Source organism: Grampus griseus (assembly GCF_964374135.1).
Source record: "Grampus griseus genome assembly, chromosome: 19".
Classification (NCBI taxonomy): Eukaryota; Metazoa; Chordata; class Mammalia; order Artiodactyla; family Delphinidae; genus Grampus; species Grampus griseus.
The window spans coordinates 32,114,264-32,128,364 of NC_139013.1; positions in this window are offsets into that span (position 1 = coordinate 32,114,264).

Genomic DNA, 14,101 nt, shown 5'->3' on the forward strand with positions numbered 1-14,101 from the left:
TTGCTTTGAAATACATTAAAAAATAAGGTGGATTGATGGATGGATAGAGGGATGGATAGATGGATAAATATATCTAGGTAATTATTTTTTCTTTTTTAAAATTTTATTCATTAAACTGTAGTTGAATTACAGTATTGTATTAGTTTTCAGGTGTATGGCTTTAGATTCTTTTCCATTATAGGTTATTACAAGATATTGACTATAGTTCCATGTGCTATGCAGTTGTCCTTGTTGTTTATCTATTTTATATATAGTGGTGTGTATCTATTACTCCTAATTTATCCCTTCCCCTTTGGTAACCATAAATATGTTTTCTATGTCTGTGACTCTGTTTCTGTTTTGTAAGTGAGTTGATTTGTATTTTTTTAGATCCACATCTAAATGATATCATATTTGTCTTTCTCTGTCTGACTTACTTCACTTTGTATGATATTCTCTAGGCCCATCCATGTTGCTGCAAATGGCAATATTTCATTCTTTTTAATGGCTGAGTAGTATTCCATTGTGTGTATATATATACACATATATATATATATACCCCACATCTTCTTTATCCATTCATCTGTCAGTGGACATTTAGGTTGTTTCTATGTCTTGGAGATTGTGAATAGTGCTGCTTTGAACATTGGTGTACATGAATCTTTTTGAATTAGAGTTTTCATCTTTTCCAGATATATGCCCAGGAGTGGGATTGCTGGATCATATGGTAACTCTATTTTTAGTTTTTTTGAGGAACCTCCATACTGTTCTCCATAGTGGTGGCACCGATGTACATTCCTACCCGCAGTGTAGGAGGGTCCCCTTTTCTCCACACCCTCTCCAGCATTTATTGTGTGTGGACTCTTTGATGATGGCCATTCTGACCTAGGTAATTATTTACATTAAATTTTCTCCATTCATATGGTTAACGTGGCTTCTGTTGCCCACGTGGACCTTCCTGGATACGTCCATTGAGCAGCCATTCTAAAAGGCAAATGTGATCATGCCACTTCCCTGTTTAAGACTTTTTAATAGCTCCCCATCGCCAACCAGATAAACTGCTTAGCCCATCATTCAAGGCTCTTCAACATACAACAAACACACACATTATATACTCTAAGTTGTAGTCACAGCCAGCAACTTGCTATTTCATGAACACAATTCTAGCCTTTCTACAACCACTACCCCCAGGAGAGTTTGTACCTCCTCTTCTCTTTGCCTGGAATGTCTTCCTTCTCCTCCTGGAATGTCACCTGCTCCTCCTGGTAACTTCTATGTGTCAGTTACCTCCTCTGAGAAGCCTTCCTTGATTTTTCTCAGGGAGAGAAAAGAATTGCCTCTTGCTGGGCTTCCCTTGTGTCCTCCCAGAGCACTTATCCAGCTGTGTGAGTGCTGGCACCACTGCCTTCTCCCAGAGCAGTGGCTGCTCAAGGCTGGGGATCCATCCCTGCCCCTTACTGAAGCCTGTGAACCTAGAACTGCCTGGCATTGGGCAAAACTCAATTCGTGTCTGTTAAGTGAAAACCTATAGAAACAGATCTACCCTTCAGTCGATTTGCAAATTTAAGTCAAATCATGCCCAAGGGTAAAGAAGAGCAGTATCTAAGATTTAACAAACAATAAAGTTAACGTTTTAAAAACTCAGGTTCCATCCCATTTTTTAAAAATTTATTTATTTATTTACTTATTTTGGGCTGCGTTGGGTCTCCATTGCTGCACGTGGGCTTTCTTTAGTTGCGGCGAACGGGGGCTTCCCTTCGTTACGGTGCACAGGCCTCTCATTGTGGTGGCTTCTCTTGTTGTGGAGCACGGGCTCTAGGTGCATGGGCTTCAGCAGTTGTGGCACGTGGCCTCAGTAGTTGTGGCTGGCAGGGGCTTCCCTTCGTTGCAGTGCACAGGCCTCTCATTGTGGTGGCTTCTTTTGTTGTGGAGCACGGGCTCTAGGTGTGTGGGCTTCAGCAGTTGTGGCACGTGGGCTCAGTAGTTGTGGCTCATGGGCTCCAGAGCACAGGCTCAGTAGTTGTGGCGCACAGGCCCCGTCGCTCAGTGGCATGTGGGATCCTCCCAGACCAGGGGTTGAACCCGTGTCCCCTGCATTGGCAGGCAGAAACACAAAAATTATTTTACAAACATAATTGTTAGCCTGGGTCTCGTTTTCCCTCTTTGCACAGAGTTCTACTCATTTTCAGAGAGAGGTCTGCTTCTCGGAGTGGCTTTAATAAATTCATAAAAGGTCATTTGACAAGTTTATAAAAGTTCATTTAACAAATTCATAAAAGCCAGACTTGCCTTGACACTTTGCCAGAAGGGTCAGTTTCCTCTTATTGCATGCATATTATTTTTAATTATATTTTATTATTAAAATCATACATGCTTTTGTAAATTAAAAACAATGAAAAGTAAAACAGATAAGAGATGGGTAAAGAAGAAACTAGAAACTCCCTTAAAATCCACTACCCAGAAATAACCATTTTAGCATTTGGTGGACAGAATGCGCCAGTAAGAACCCAAGCTGACTCTTTTAAAAATGATCCAGTACTTTAGATTTTTCATGATTTCAGACTGTCTTTCTGCCTGATTGCTGAGCCTGGGCACACAGACAGTCAGGGCCTTACCTGTGGGAAGGAGACACCCCAGTCACAAAACACAGGTCTCGGCTCTGAGATCCACAGGGCTGGTGTGAGCATGGGTTCAAAGAAAAAAACAATGGGAAGATATCTCTGGAGGGTAATGAAATGACAGTCCAGTGAACATGTTTCAAAAGCACACTCATTTTTGAAAGATAGAACTATTAAATTAGCAAAAAGGAACACATTAGACCCCACAGAGCTGAGTTTCCAAATGTCTTTTTGAAATAATTAACTCCAGGCATCAGGGATCAAGTATATTCACTGCAAGTGGGAAGTGGCTGCGGGACCTGAAGCTGGAAGGTGGCCCTGGAGAAGGGTGTGTGGAAGAGGGCTTGGGGAGGGGGCTGTGTCAGGAAAATAGGCATTTCCACCAACATGAGGAAGCTCTTGGGAAGAGGCGTGAAGAGCACAGGCTTGGAGATCTGGGCTAGAGTCTTTGTCCACCACTTACCAGCAGTAAGATTGCTAGTGAATTTCCCCAAGCTTTGATCTTCTCATCTATAAAATGGGGATAATCTCAGTTACTAGTTCATAGGATTATGGTGACAAATATATAGAACATTTCAGATGGATTAGCAGTCTGTGGTCAGCAGTTAATGCTTGCAGGTGATTCCTGTGGTTGCTCCTAGGATGAATGAGATGGAAGAGGTTCATAGCCAGTTCTGGAGTAGGAGGGGACAAAGCACCACCAGCGTCACCAAAATGACTTGGAACCTTAGAACCAGACTTGCTGATTCACTATAGGCAAGGAATCATACAGCAAGATTAAAGCAGGCAAAGTTAGCCTCAAGAGCCTCTGAAAAAAATAGATTGATCCTGGTGAACTAGTCAGCTCTGGCTGCAATAATGCTGTGTAACAAACCACCCACAAATTCAGGGGCTTACCACCACAAGTGTTTGCTTTTCTTGCTCAGGGGTCTGCATGCTGGCTGGGGCAGTTCTGCTCTAGTCCACAGGGCATTGTCAGGCCTGCTCCCTGCACCTCATTCTGTGGCCCAAGGTCTGTACGTGGCAGCTACCCAGTGTGTGTCCTTTTCAATTCAATAGGCAGGAGTTCAAGGGCAGGCTCTTCAAGTTGGGCTCCCAAGTCTGGGGAAGACTTTGCTGGGATCCAGCTTTGCTCACTCCCCTGTGCTTCCAGGGAGGGGCATCCACAGAACAAACGTCAGTTGTCCTGGGTCCAAGAATAGTTATGGTGATTAATTAAGCTACAGAATTAATTAATTAATTAATCAAGCTACAGATACCAGCAATGCTAAACTGGAGGAAGTGGGAGGTGGTGAGGTTTGGGGAAGCCCACTCGTTCCATTCTCAGGGTCCTAGGATGGAGGACAAGGAAACAGGACTCTGAAAGGACTCCTTCCATGGGCATCTGGAAAAATCCCCAGCCGGTGGATTGGTCTCTAATTTCTCACAGTGGGCCACCTGCTTTGGAATCATTGAGGAAGATTATTAAAGTCACAGATTCGTTGGTGCCTCTGGTCCCTCCTAACCAGGGTCCCGGAGTCAAGGCTTAGGGGCTGTGTGGGTCACAGGGTCTCCAGATGATTCTGAGAAACTTCAGCTAATCACTCAGGACCTGGGAGTTTTGAGTTTAAAATCGAGGAGGAGAAACAAATGCCTGCCCTCTGGTCTTATGTGCTAACATGTACCAAAAGCCTTAAATTCTGAGGAAAAGGGAAAATGTACAAGAAGTAATTTCCTGGGGTTTTCATTCTCATCTTCCAGAATTCCATGGCGCCAGCCATGATGTTAAGCAGCTATTAACTTCAGCTATTGACCATTTTACGGACATGGAAACTGAGCTGAAGGTGACCCAGCTGCTGCCTAGACACCAACCAGTCGGGTCTGCAAGACTTTAGCTTCTGCTTCTCCTTCCCCGTCCCCAGGTGCCCTTCCTCCCAAGAGTTTGTGATCCAAACTAGTCCTTCCTTGCCTAGAGGAAGTTAGGATAGGGTGCCTGGTGAAAAGGTGTGTATCAGCATTCGCTGTCCCTCAGGCCCTGCGCTAGTTGCTTCACAGGAATTCTCGTCTAATCCTCCACTCAGGGAAGTAAACAAGGAGGCAAATAAGGACAGAGAGATTAAGCAACTTGCTCAGTGTCTCACAGCTCTAAGGCTGTGGGCTCCAGGGGCCTTGGGGATCCTGCTCCCAGCCTTAGCTCTTTTTTTAAATTTATTAAAAATTAAAAAAATTTTTTTTGGCTGCGTTGGGTCTTCGTTGCTGCACGTGGGCTTTCTCTAGTTACGGCGAGCAGGGGCTACTCTTCATTGCGCGTGGCTTCTCTTCTTGCAGAGCACAGGCTCTAGGCTCGGGGGCTTCAGTAGTTGTGGCACGCAGGCTCAGTAGTTGTGGCTCGCAGTCTGTAGAGTGCAGGCTCAGTAGTTGTGGCACACAGGCTTAGTTGCTCCGCGGCATGTGGGATCTTCCCGGACCAGGGCTTGAACCCGTGTCCCCTGCATTGGCAGGCGGATTCTTAACCACTTCACCACCAGGGAATCCCCCCAGCCTTAGCTCTTGACCTAAGCACCACTTCCCAGTTGCCACGGTGACTTAGCTTTTGGCTACAAGACCCAGAAGAGGCAACTCAAACGTGTTCAACTGTGAGCTCTTAAATCCATGCCCCTCTCCTGCTCCATATATAACATAAACACATGCCCTCCTCTCATGACACACATGCACACACATGCACATACACACACCATCCTCCCGTGCACACACACACTGGTGATTCGAGCCAGGGCTGTGATAAGGGGATGGTGAGTTTGGACTGTGCAGCTGCCGCTGCTTTTCTCAGGAAGCCGGGAGCTCACTGGATGTGTTGACTGGCTTGGCAAAGAGGAAAGTGCTCACAAGTCAGCAGAGGGGACTGGCTGTGCCACACCCCAGGGGCCTGCCAAGACCCAGAGAGGCTTCGAGGGGGAGGGGAGAGAGGAGAGCGAGGTCCTTGGTCCTCGCCATGGGATGCAGCAAGGTCACAGCTCTAGCAGGCAGCATCTGGGTGCCTACAGGAGGTAAGTAATGGGCCATAAATAATGCATCAGGGTGAGGCAGGAGCTGGTGGAAGAGAGAGACTCTGGATTTGGAGCCAGGAGACCCAGGAAGGAATCCCACCCTTGCTTTGAATTGAGAAAGGCTGGGACCTCCGTGTCATGAGCTGTTTCCCAAAATGTAAGCCAGGGGTACTAATCATAATGACTGGCCACTGTGAGGATAACAAGAGAAAAGAGGATGCAAATGAGTGTGAACAGAAAGGTCTTATCCAAATGTGAGGTGGTCTTATTGCTCTTACAATCGTTATTCCATCTAGAGGCAGTAGAGCGCAGTGGGTAAGAACAGAGACCCTGGAGCCCCCCTGCCTTTGTTCAGGCCCAATTACTGGCAGTAACTTTACCTTTCTAGACCTCAGTTTCCTAATCTGTAAAATGGGAATAACGATGGCACCCATCACGTGGAATCATTATGAGAGCCGAACCAGTTAAGGATGCTTGGTACAGTGCCCAGCACAGTGGAGAAAGACACAAGAGCTGGCTATTCTCTCCTCTGGTGGATTGGTATCATCATGGTACTTACACAGTAGGGCTTGTTATGGACGGAATGTTTGTGTCCCCCAAATTCATATATTGAAATCCTAATGCCCCCCCGCCAATGTGATGGTATTTGGAGTTGGGGGCCTTTGAGAGGTGATTAGGTTATGAGGGTGGGGTGTTCAGAAGTGGGATTAGTGCCCTTATAAAAGGATCCCAGAGGGCTCGCTCTGCTCCACCTCCTCCTGCCCCACGTGAGGACACAGTGAGAAAACAGCTGTCTGCAACCTGGGAGAGGGTCCTCCCCAGGACCTGACCATGCTGGCACCCTGATCGCAGACTTCCAGCCTCTAGAACTGTTTATAAGCCACCCAGTTATGGTATTTTGTTATAGCAGCCTGAGCCGACTAACAGCTGTTAGGACCTGCCAGCAGAGGTACAGACTCAGTGCATGGTGTCCCTTCTGCTTATGGAAGCAGCAGGCGTTCACCCAAAGATGGCATCCTCAGGCCTGAGGCCATGGACAGTCCAGGATGCTGACTCAACCTGCCCAGCAGCACTGCTCACTCACACCCTGGGGCTCCCTTTCCCTAGAAGGCCCCTCATGTCATCCTCTGTGACCCCACTCAGCCCAGCCTGCCAAGCCAATGGCTAGGATCAAACTCTAACCCATCCTGAGACTTGAGACCTCCCGATTAGGCCTCTGATGTAGTAAATCCAGAATATACAAAAATACTTTTTTCTCGTATGTCTTTCCTGATAGTAAGTGGGGTACATACAGTAATAATCTAATTCAGCTCAACAATCATTTAATAAGTGACCTAAGTGTGATCCTCAGCGTCAGGCATTGGGCACCGTACTAGTTTTTATTGCTGATGTGAAAAATTACCACATTAGTGGCTTAAAACATACAAATAAATTTTCTTATAGATCTGGAGGCCCAGAGTCTGGAATGGGTCTCCCTGGGGCTAAAATCAGGATGTTGGCAGGGCTGCATTCCTTTTGGAGGTTCTAGAGGAGAATCCATTTCCTTGCTTTTTCCAGCCTCTAGAGACCATCTGCTTTCCCTGGCATACGGCCCTTTCCTCCATCTTCAAAGCTAGCAGTGCCACCAAGCCAAGTCCTCATGCTGCCGTCTCTCTGGTTCTCTCCTGCCTCCCTCTCCCGCTTTGAAGGATCCATGTGATTACATCGGACCCACTCAGATAATCCAGGACCATCTCCTTACTTTCAAGTCAGCTGATAAGCAACTTCACTTCATCTGCAGCCTTCATTCCCCTGTGCCAAGTAATGTAACATATTCACGGGTTCCAGGGATGAGGACACTGACGTATGTGACCACAAATCGTTCACGGTGAGCCAAGTGCTGCATTGGTACTTTGCAATCACTCACTCACTCACTCATTTACTCAACAGATACTGGTGGAGGGCTCCCACCTACTGAGCTCATCCTAAGGACCAGGCCCAGTGCTGGATGCTGAGGCTTAACAGCCAACAAGACACAGTCCCTGCTCTCAGGAAGCTCATAGTCCAGGGTGGAGATGGACCGGCACACAGACAACCACTGTACAGCTGAGCCAGTTTCTCCACTTCTCTGAACCTGTTTCTTCATCTGTAAAATCAGAAAAATATAACTATAGCTCTCTCTCCAAATGTTGGGAGATTCAAATGAGATAACGTATGTAGGTGATGCTCTTAGCACTATGCCTGGCATATAGTAAGGGTTTCTTAAATGGCAGACTATTATTATTGGTATTATTATTGAGAATGTGGTATGATGGAAGCACAGAGGAAGGCAGTCAGGGAATCAGGGAGTCAGGTGAAGTCTAAATTGACACCCCCAGGGATGAGCAGGATTAGCCCAGGGAAGTGTAGGAAGTGGAAGGAAGGGATCCCTGGGCAGAAAGAATGCACGTGCAAAGGCCCTGTGGTGAACAGGCCTCTCGATCCTCATGATACCCCAATAGCCCACCAGGTCTCTTCCTGCTGTGTACATGAGTTGTGCTCCCACTCCCAAAGTCCAGAGGCCGGAAAGACCTCCTGGCTTCTAAACACCCAGCTCCAAGGCAGTACTGCGCCCACTGTACTCGTCACGAGGATCCCACCTGCCCCCACACTTTGTACCTGGAACCACAAAATTCATTGTCCTAACAGCCACTCATCAATGGCCTCCAACTAGGTGCTGGGCCCTGAGCTGAGGGCTCTTCAGTTAGCAACTCACTAACTCCTCACAGCTATATAATTAGACCTGTTGGAGAGAGGAGGAAATTCTGCAAGTATGTGAAACTTATCCAAGGTCACCCAGGTAGTAGATGGTGAAACCCAAGGCTGTTCTGACTCCCCATCTCAAGGCCCGCTCAGGCCAACAGCCCAGGCCTTTGATGGCTCAGCTCCATGCATGGAGGCTGGACCATGAGGAAACGAGATGAAGTGGGACCTTAGAAGAACATCTGGTCTACCCTAGAGTTTGAACTAGGGGTGCCTGGAGCCTGAGGTAAGGGCCAGGGCAGGGGCCAGGGCATTTGTTAAAAAGAACAGGCTCGTCTCTTTCCCAGGATAAGCTGCAACAGCAGCAAGGCGCAAGAAAACAAAGGACAAACTGGCTTGGACACTTAAGGAGGGTCCCAGACTGAGCCCTCCCACCCTCAGCAAAGCCTGGTCCTACCCAAGAGCGGGGACACCCGACCCAGAGCTAACGCAGGAGCCAGAGGGAGCTTCTCAGCCTATCTGTTCCTTGACTGGGGACAAAGCTGTGTGGACAAACAAGAAAAGCATATATATCAGAGTCCTGGTATACACTGGTGGCTCCTGGCCCCTTCCCTCATCTTCAAAGCCAACAATGTAGGGCCGCCTGTTTTCTCTTGGGGAGTGCTAACCCCTGTCACATCATGATGTCCGGACTACCTTCTTGGAGTTAAACTTCCTTTCTTGTATGAAATCATGGTGATAATAGACGACAGTGTGCGTGTGCTTGTGGCAAAATAAATGATTGGTATCTGTGCAGCAAGGGGTTAGCTCAGCAGGCTTGGATTGCTCGAATCCTGGACTTTCCAAAGAAAGGACTAGTCCTTGGTGCTCCTGCTGCCTGGCGGGAGTGTTTGTGTGTGTTTGAGGCCTTGGGCCACACTGTATGGGTCTGACCAGATAGTTAACACTCACAGTGTGACCTCTGGGGAAAGCCTGTGTTGGAGGCCCGAGGCCCTGGGCCACACTGTGTCAACTTGACTTCTGGGGGCCTGGAGACTGAGCAGCTTAGGTCAGTTGCGCAGGTGCTGCATGCCTATGTGACCGACTCTCAGTAAAAACCCTGCACTCCAAGGCTCAGGTGAGCGTTCTGCGGTTGGTACTCTGCTCGTGTTATCACACATCAGTGCTGGAAGCATTGACTGTGCCCCTGTGCGACTCCACTGGGAGGGGCACTGGAAGCTTGCGCCTGGTGTCTCCTGGACTCCACTCGTGCACCCTTCCTCTTTACTGATTTGATCCGTGTCCTTTCGCTGCAGTAAATGGTAACCATGAAGGAAATGGCTTTTCTGAGTTTTATGAGTCCTTCTAGCAAATCATCAAGCTTGAGGGTGGTCTTGGGGACCCTCAACACAGCATCCTCTGTCGGTTCCTCAGTTTCTATTGTCTGGAAACTTGGTTGGAACCTCTGATTCAACCCAATCCTGTCATTGTGGTGCTGAGGAACTGCAGCCCCCAGAGAGGGAGGCGTGCCCGGGGCAGCCTACCATAGGGTCCACCCTAGGTCTGGGGCATGGCACCCCAACTCTGGGCATGGCTTTAGCTCAGGCCTGGGGTGGGGCTGGGACAATCACCCTGTAGAAAGGGGGCCATTCTCTCCAGAACTGCAGGACAAAGGCTTCTCCAGACACGTGTGTCCGCTTTGGAAGGAGAATGGCTTAGCTCTCCTCCAAAGAGCAAATCTTAGCTTTTCGTCTGCTTTCTGCAAATTCACGTCTACGTAAGAGCTCCCTGGGGCCCAGGGAAAGCTGTGCCTCCTCCCTGACCTCTTGGTCCTCCCTTCCCGCTGAAAGTGGGGTTGATCAGGTCCCTCAGGCTCACGACTGGGGCCAGCAGCAGAGTTAGGATCAAGGAAAGCCTGGAGGGCCACCCAGCACCCGCCAGGAGAGCTGTCTTTCCCTGGAACACTTCCTGTCCTTCAGGGGAAACTGAGACAGGGAACTCTTAGCTCTGGACCTTGTGACAAAGTGTGGACTTAAAAACATTCCTGGGCTTCCCTGGTGGCGCAGTGGTTGAGAATCCACCTGCCAATGCAGGGGACACAGGTTCGTGCCCCGGTCCAGGAAGATTCCACATGCTGTGGAGCGGCTGGGCCCGTGAGCCATGGCCGCTGAGCCTGTGCATCTGGAGCCGGTGCTCCGCAACAGGAGAGGCCACAGCAGTGAGAGGCCCGGTACTGCAAAAGAAAAAAAAAAAAAAACATTTCTGAATCTGGGGCCAAATAGTTCCCTTCAGGACTGCCTTGGGTGTGTTTGTTTTTTTAGCTTTTTATTTGAAATAATTATAGATTTACAGGAAGTTGCAAAATAATAGAGAGAGGTCCTGTGTACCCTTAACTAAGTTTCCTCCAGTGGTAACACCTTACACATACAAGATCAAAAAAACTCAGGCTTTAAAGTGAAATTAGCACAATTGGGAAGGTGGGGCTGGCAACCACTCCACTCCTTCTCCAAGATTCCCCCAAGAACCTGCATAGGTGCGAAGCCAATCGGGACATCACACACAGGTCTCCTTTCAAGGATGGATGGGCTGGCATTGGCGGAGATCAGAGACCAAGCACCCAGGCAAAGGGAGGCTGCAGAGTGGCCTTAGGAGGTCATCCAAGAGATGTGGGCAAAGCAGCATCTTGGGGTAAATTGCTAGCAACACTGTTTCCAACAATGCAAAATTGGAAACATCCTAAATGCCCAACATGGGATCGGCTAAGAAAATAATGAAGCATCCACACAGTACAGTGCAGCTATTATCATTACATTGCGGAAGAATTGTTTTTATCAGGGTAAATGTTCACGATATACTGGCAAGTGAAAAAAGATTGAGTGGCAAAAATATGTGCAGTATGATTCCTTGGGGGGAAACACACACACACACACACACACACACACACACACACACACACGTGCTGAAGGACATACCCCTCCCCTCTGTCCCAACGTTAACATGTTAACACTGGTTATCTTTAGGCAATGGAATTATGAGTGATTTTAATTTTTCCTCTGCATTGAGTTTTCTGCATTGAGCATATATGACTATTGGAATTTTAAAAATATATTATCAGACCTACCCCTTGCCTGGACTCAGCACATACTGGGGCTCCATGTGTCGTAGAGCTTCCAGGGGAGGTGGAAGGGCATTCTCAAAGGGACCTGGAGGAGGTTCTGCTGTCCTCTTGGATCGGGGAGGACAGATTGGGGTGTCTGGAGTCTCCTGGAGAGCAAAGGGCAGGCACTGAAGGGGGAGGGTCTTAACATGTTATGGGAGAAAGGGGGTGGCAACATAGCCACTGTGTGGTCCAGGGTGGCCCAGGAGCGGGGAGCAGATAATCTGGTGGCTGGTGAAATTCCAGAGGCAGCCTGAGACCAGACACTCACCGCTGCCTACTTGCTCATTCCAGCTTCCTCACCATCTGCTCACGCACACCCAGCCTTCTCCACCTAAATGCACGAGCTCCTGTCAGAGGGCAGGGCTGCAACATGCTCAGCTCTGTGCCTCCCTGAGCTTAGCATGGGGCCTAGCTGACCCACTGTAGGATGGATGGATGCTCTCCCCCGAACACCCTCTCTTCTATCTTCATCTGCTGACCTTCTACCTCTCTGCAGGCTCAGATGCCCCTACCTCCATGAAGCCCTTGCTGACCGCTCCAGGCCCCCCGTGTACTGCACAGTAACCTCAATTGCACATGTTAGCAGAGTCCGCCCAGTACCCAGATTATGGCACTCTGAGGTGGTTTCCTCCGTTGGGGCACAAACCTGAAAGGCAAGGTCAGTGCCTGGTCTGCTCTGGTTCTCCAGTGCACTCAGCACAGGGCTTGGCACCAAAGAGGCACTCAACCAAGCCTATAAAAGAAGAGAAAGGATCCTCTCTTCTCTCCCTGAGGCCATCTTACTCATCATTAGTGAGGGGAGTGTTTGTGGGGACAGGGGGACAGTTCCTGCTCAACCTCCCCCTGCTAACAGAGGGAGATTCAATGGCCCCAGGCTCCCCTGCACCCCTGACCCCACCTGCTGCTTCTTTTCACTTGCTCCCAGTCACGGTCACAAGGGGACTGGAGAGGAACGGTGACTCAGCCCAATTCATCACCACAGTGGAAAAACCCAGTCACCTGTCCTCCTGGCAAAGGGACCGGAGCTGCCTCTGCATCTGGAAGGGCAGCAAGCCATACTTTTCTCAAGGTCCTTTTGTCTTTCACCTGCTGAAAAATCAAAGAGTAAAGGATGTAGGAATATTATCACTTGACACTGTAGACTTGCAGTGTGATATGACTCTCAGTGACCCGGGATGGTGTGTTTCCTCCATGCCAGGCTCCGAGTTAAGTGCCCATGTGTGTCATCTCACAGCAGTTTCACAACAAGTCCATTATTATCTGAAGTGGGCACTGGCCACTCTTTTGGCCATCAGCATCTGACATGCCCTTCCTATGAGGCAGAGTCCACCTCCTACTAGAGGAACTGAAAACACATTTTTCCCAGCCTCCCTTGAAGCTTCGACAGAGTGCCTTTTACAGGCATCTCCAATCAGACATCACATTCCTGACTGTGAATTAGAAACTGGTGACACGAACAAGCCGAGACCATACCAAGTCCATTCTGGTGACAGTGTGGCAGTGGCAGCAGCAGCCCCTCTGGCTTCAGAGGCAGCCATGGTCCTGATGCCAGCACCCCGTGTCCCTGCCCAGGGGCGGTGCTGGCTGCAGCATCTGTTCCCGAGGATGGCAGCAGTGGTTTTGACCCCAGACCAATGCTACAGGGTTGGGCCTGGCTCCTGAGGTCCTGAGGGCTGCCCGTCATCCTTTTAACAAACCCTGTTTTGCTTAAATCAGACAGTAGGTTTCTGTTTCCTGCAGTCACCCAGACTGATTCGGTAGCCTGAGTTTCCGGATGGGGAAATGAAGGCCCAAAGAGATGTTCAGACAGGCTGGGTCTCGTCTCTAGCTGAGGTACAGGCCAGTCTCCTCCCTGGTTTACAAATGGGAAAAGGGAAGTCCAGAGAGGGCCACAACTTTAGCAGCATCTTTCAGGTAATGAGGAGCAAGGCTTGAGGGATGTGACTTGGAGCCCCCCCCCCCCGTCCCAGCCAACAGCTTGGCCATCTGCCACGCTTGGCTTTCCTCTGTTAAAAACCCTGCCACCCAGCCTGCCCCCAAACACCCTGCCTCCCTCAAAGGGATGAAGAAGAGCCCCGGAGCAGAAGGAACTGAGAGCTTGTGCTTCTGCTCACTCAGCTGGGACTCTTCTGCCCAGCATGACTGACTCCTCCAGAAGGGGTCAGGGCCTCCCTCCCTGCCTATCCCATGAGCACCTTTTCTTTCTTTTTTTTTTTTAATAAATTTATTTATTTTTGGCTGTGTTGGGTCTTCGTTGCTGCATGCAGGCTTTCTCTAGTTGTGGCAAGCAGGGGCTACTCTTCGTTGCGGTGCGTGGGCTTGTCATTGCGGTGGCTTCTCTTGTTGTGGAGCATGGGCTCTAGGCGTGCGGGCTTCAGTAGTTGTGGCACGCGGGCTCTAGAGTGCAGGCTGAGTAGTTGTGGCGCACAGGCTTAGTTGCTCCACAGCATGTGGGATCTTCCCGGGCCAGGGATCAAACCGTGTCCCCCGCATTGGCAGGCGGATTCTTAACCACTGCGTCACCAGGGAAGTCCTAAGCACCTTTTTTTAAAAAATAAATTTATTTATTTATGGCCATGTCGGGTCTTGTTACTGCACGCGGGCTTTCTCTAGTTGCA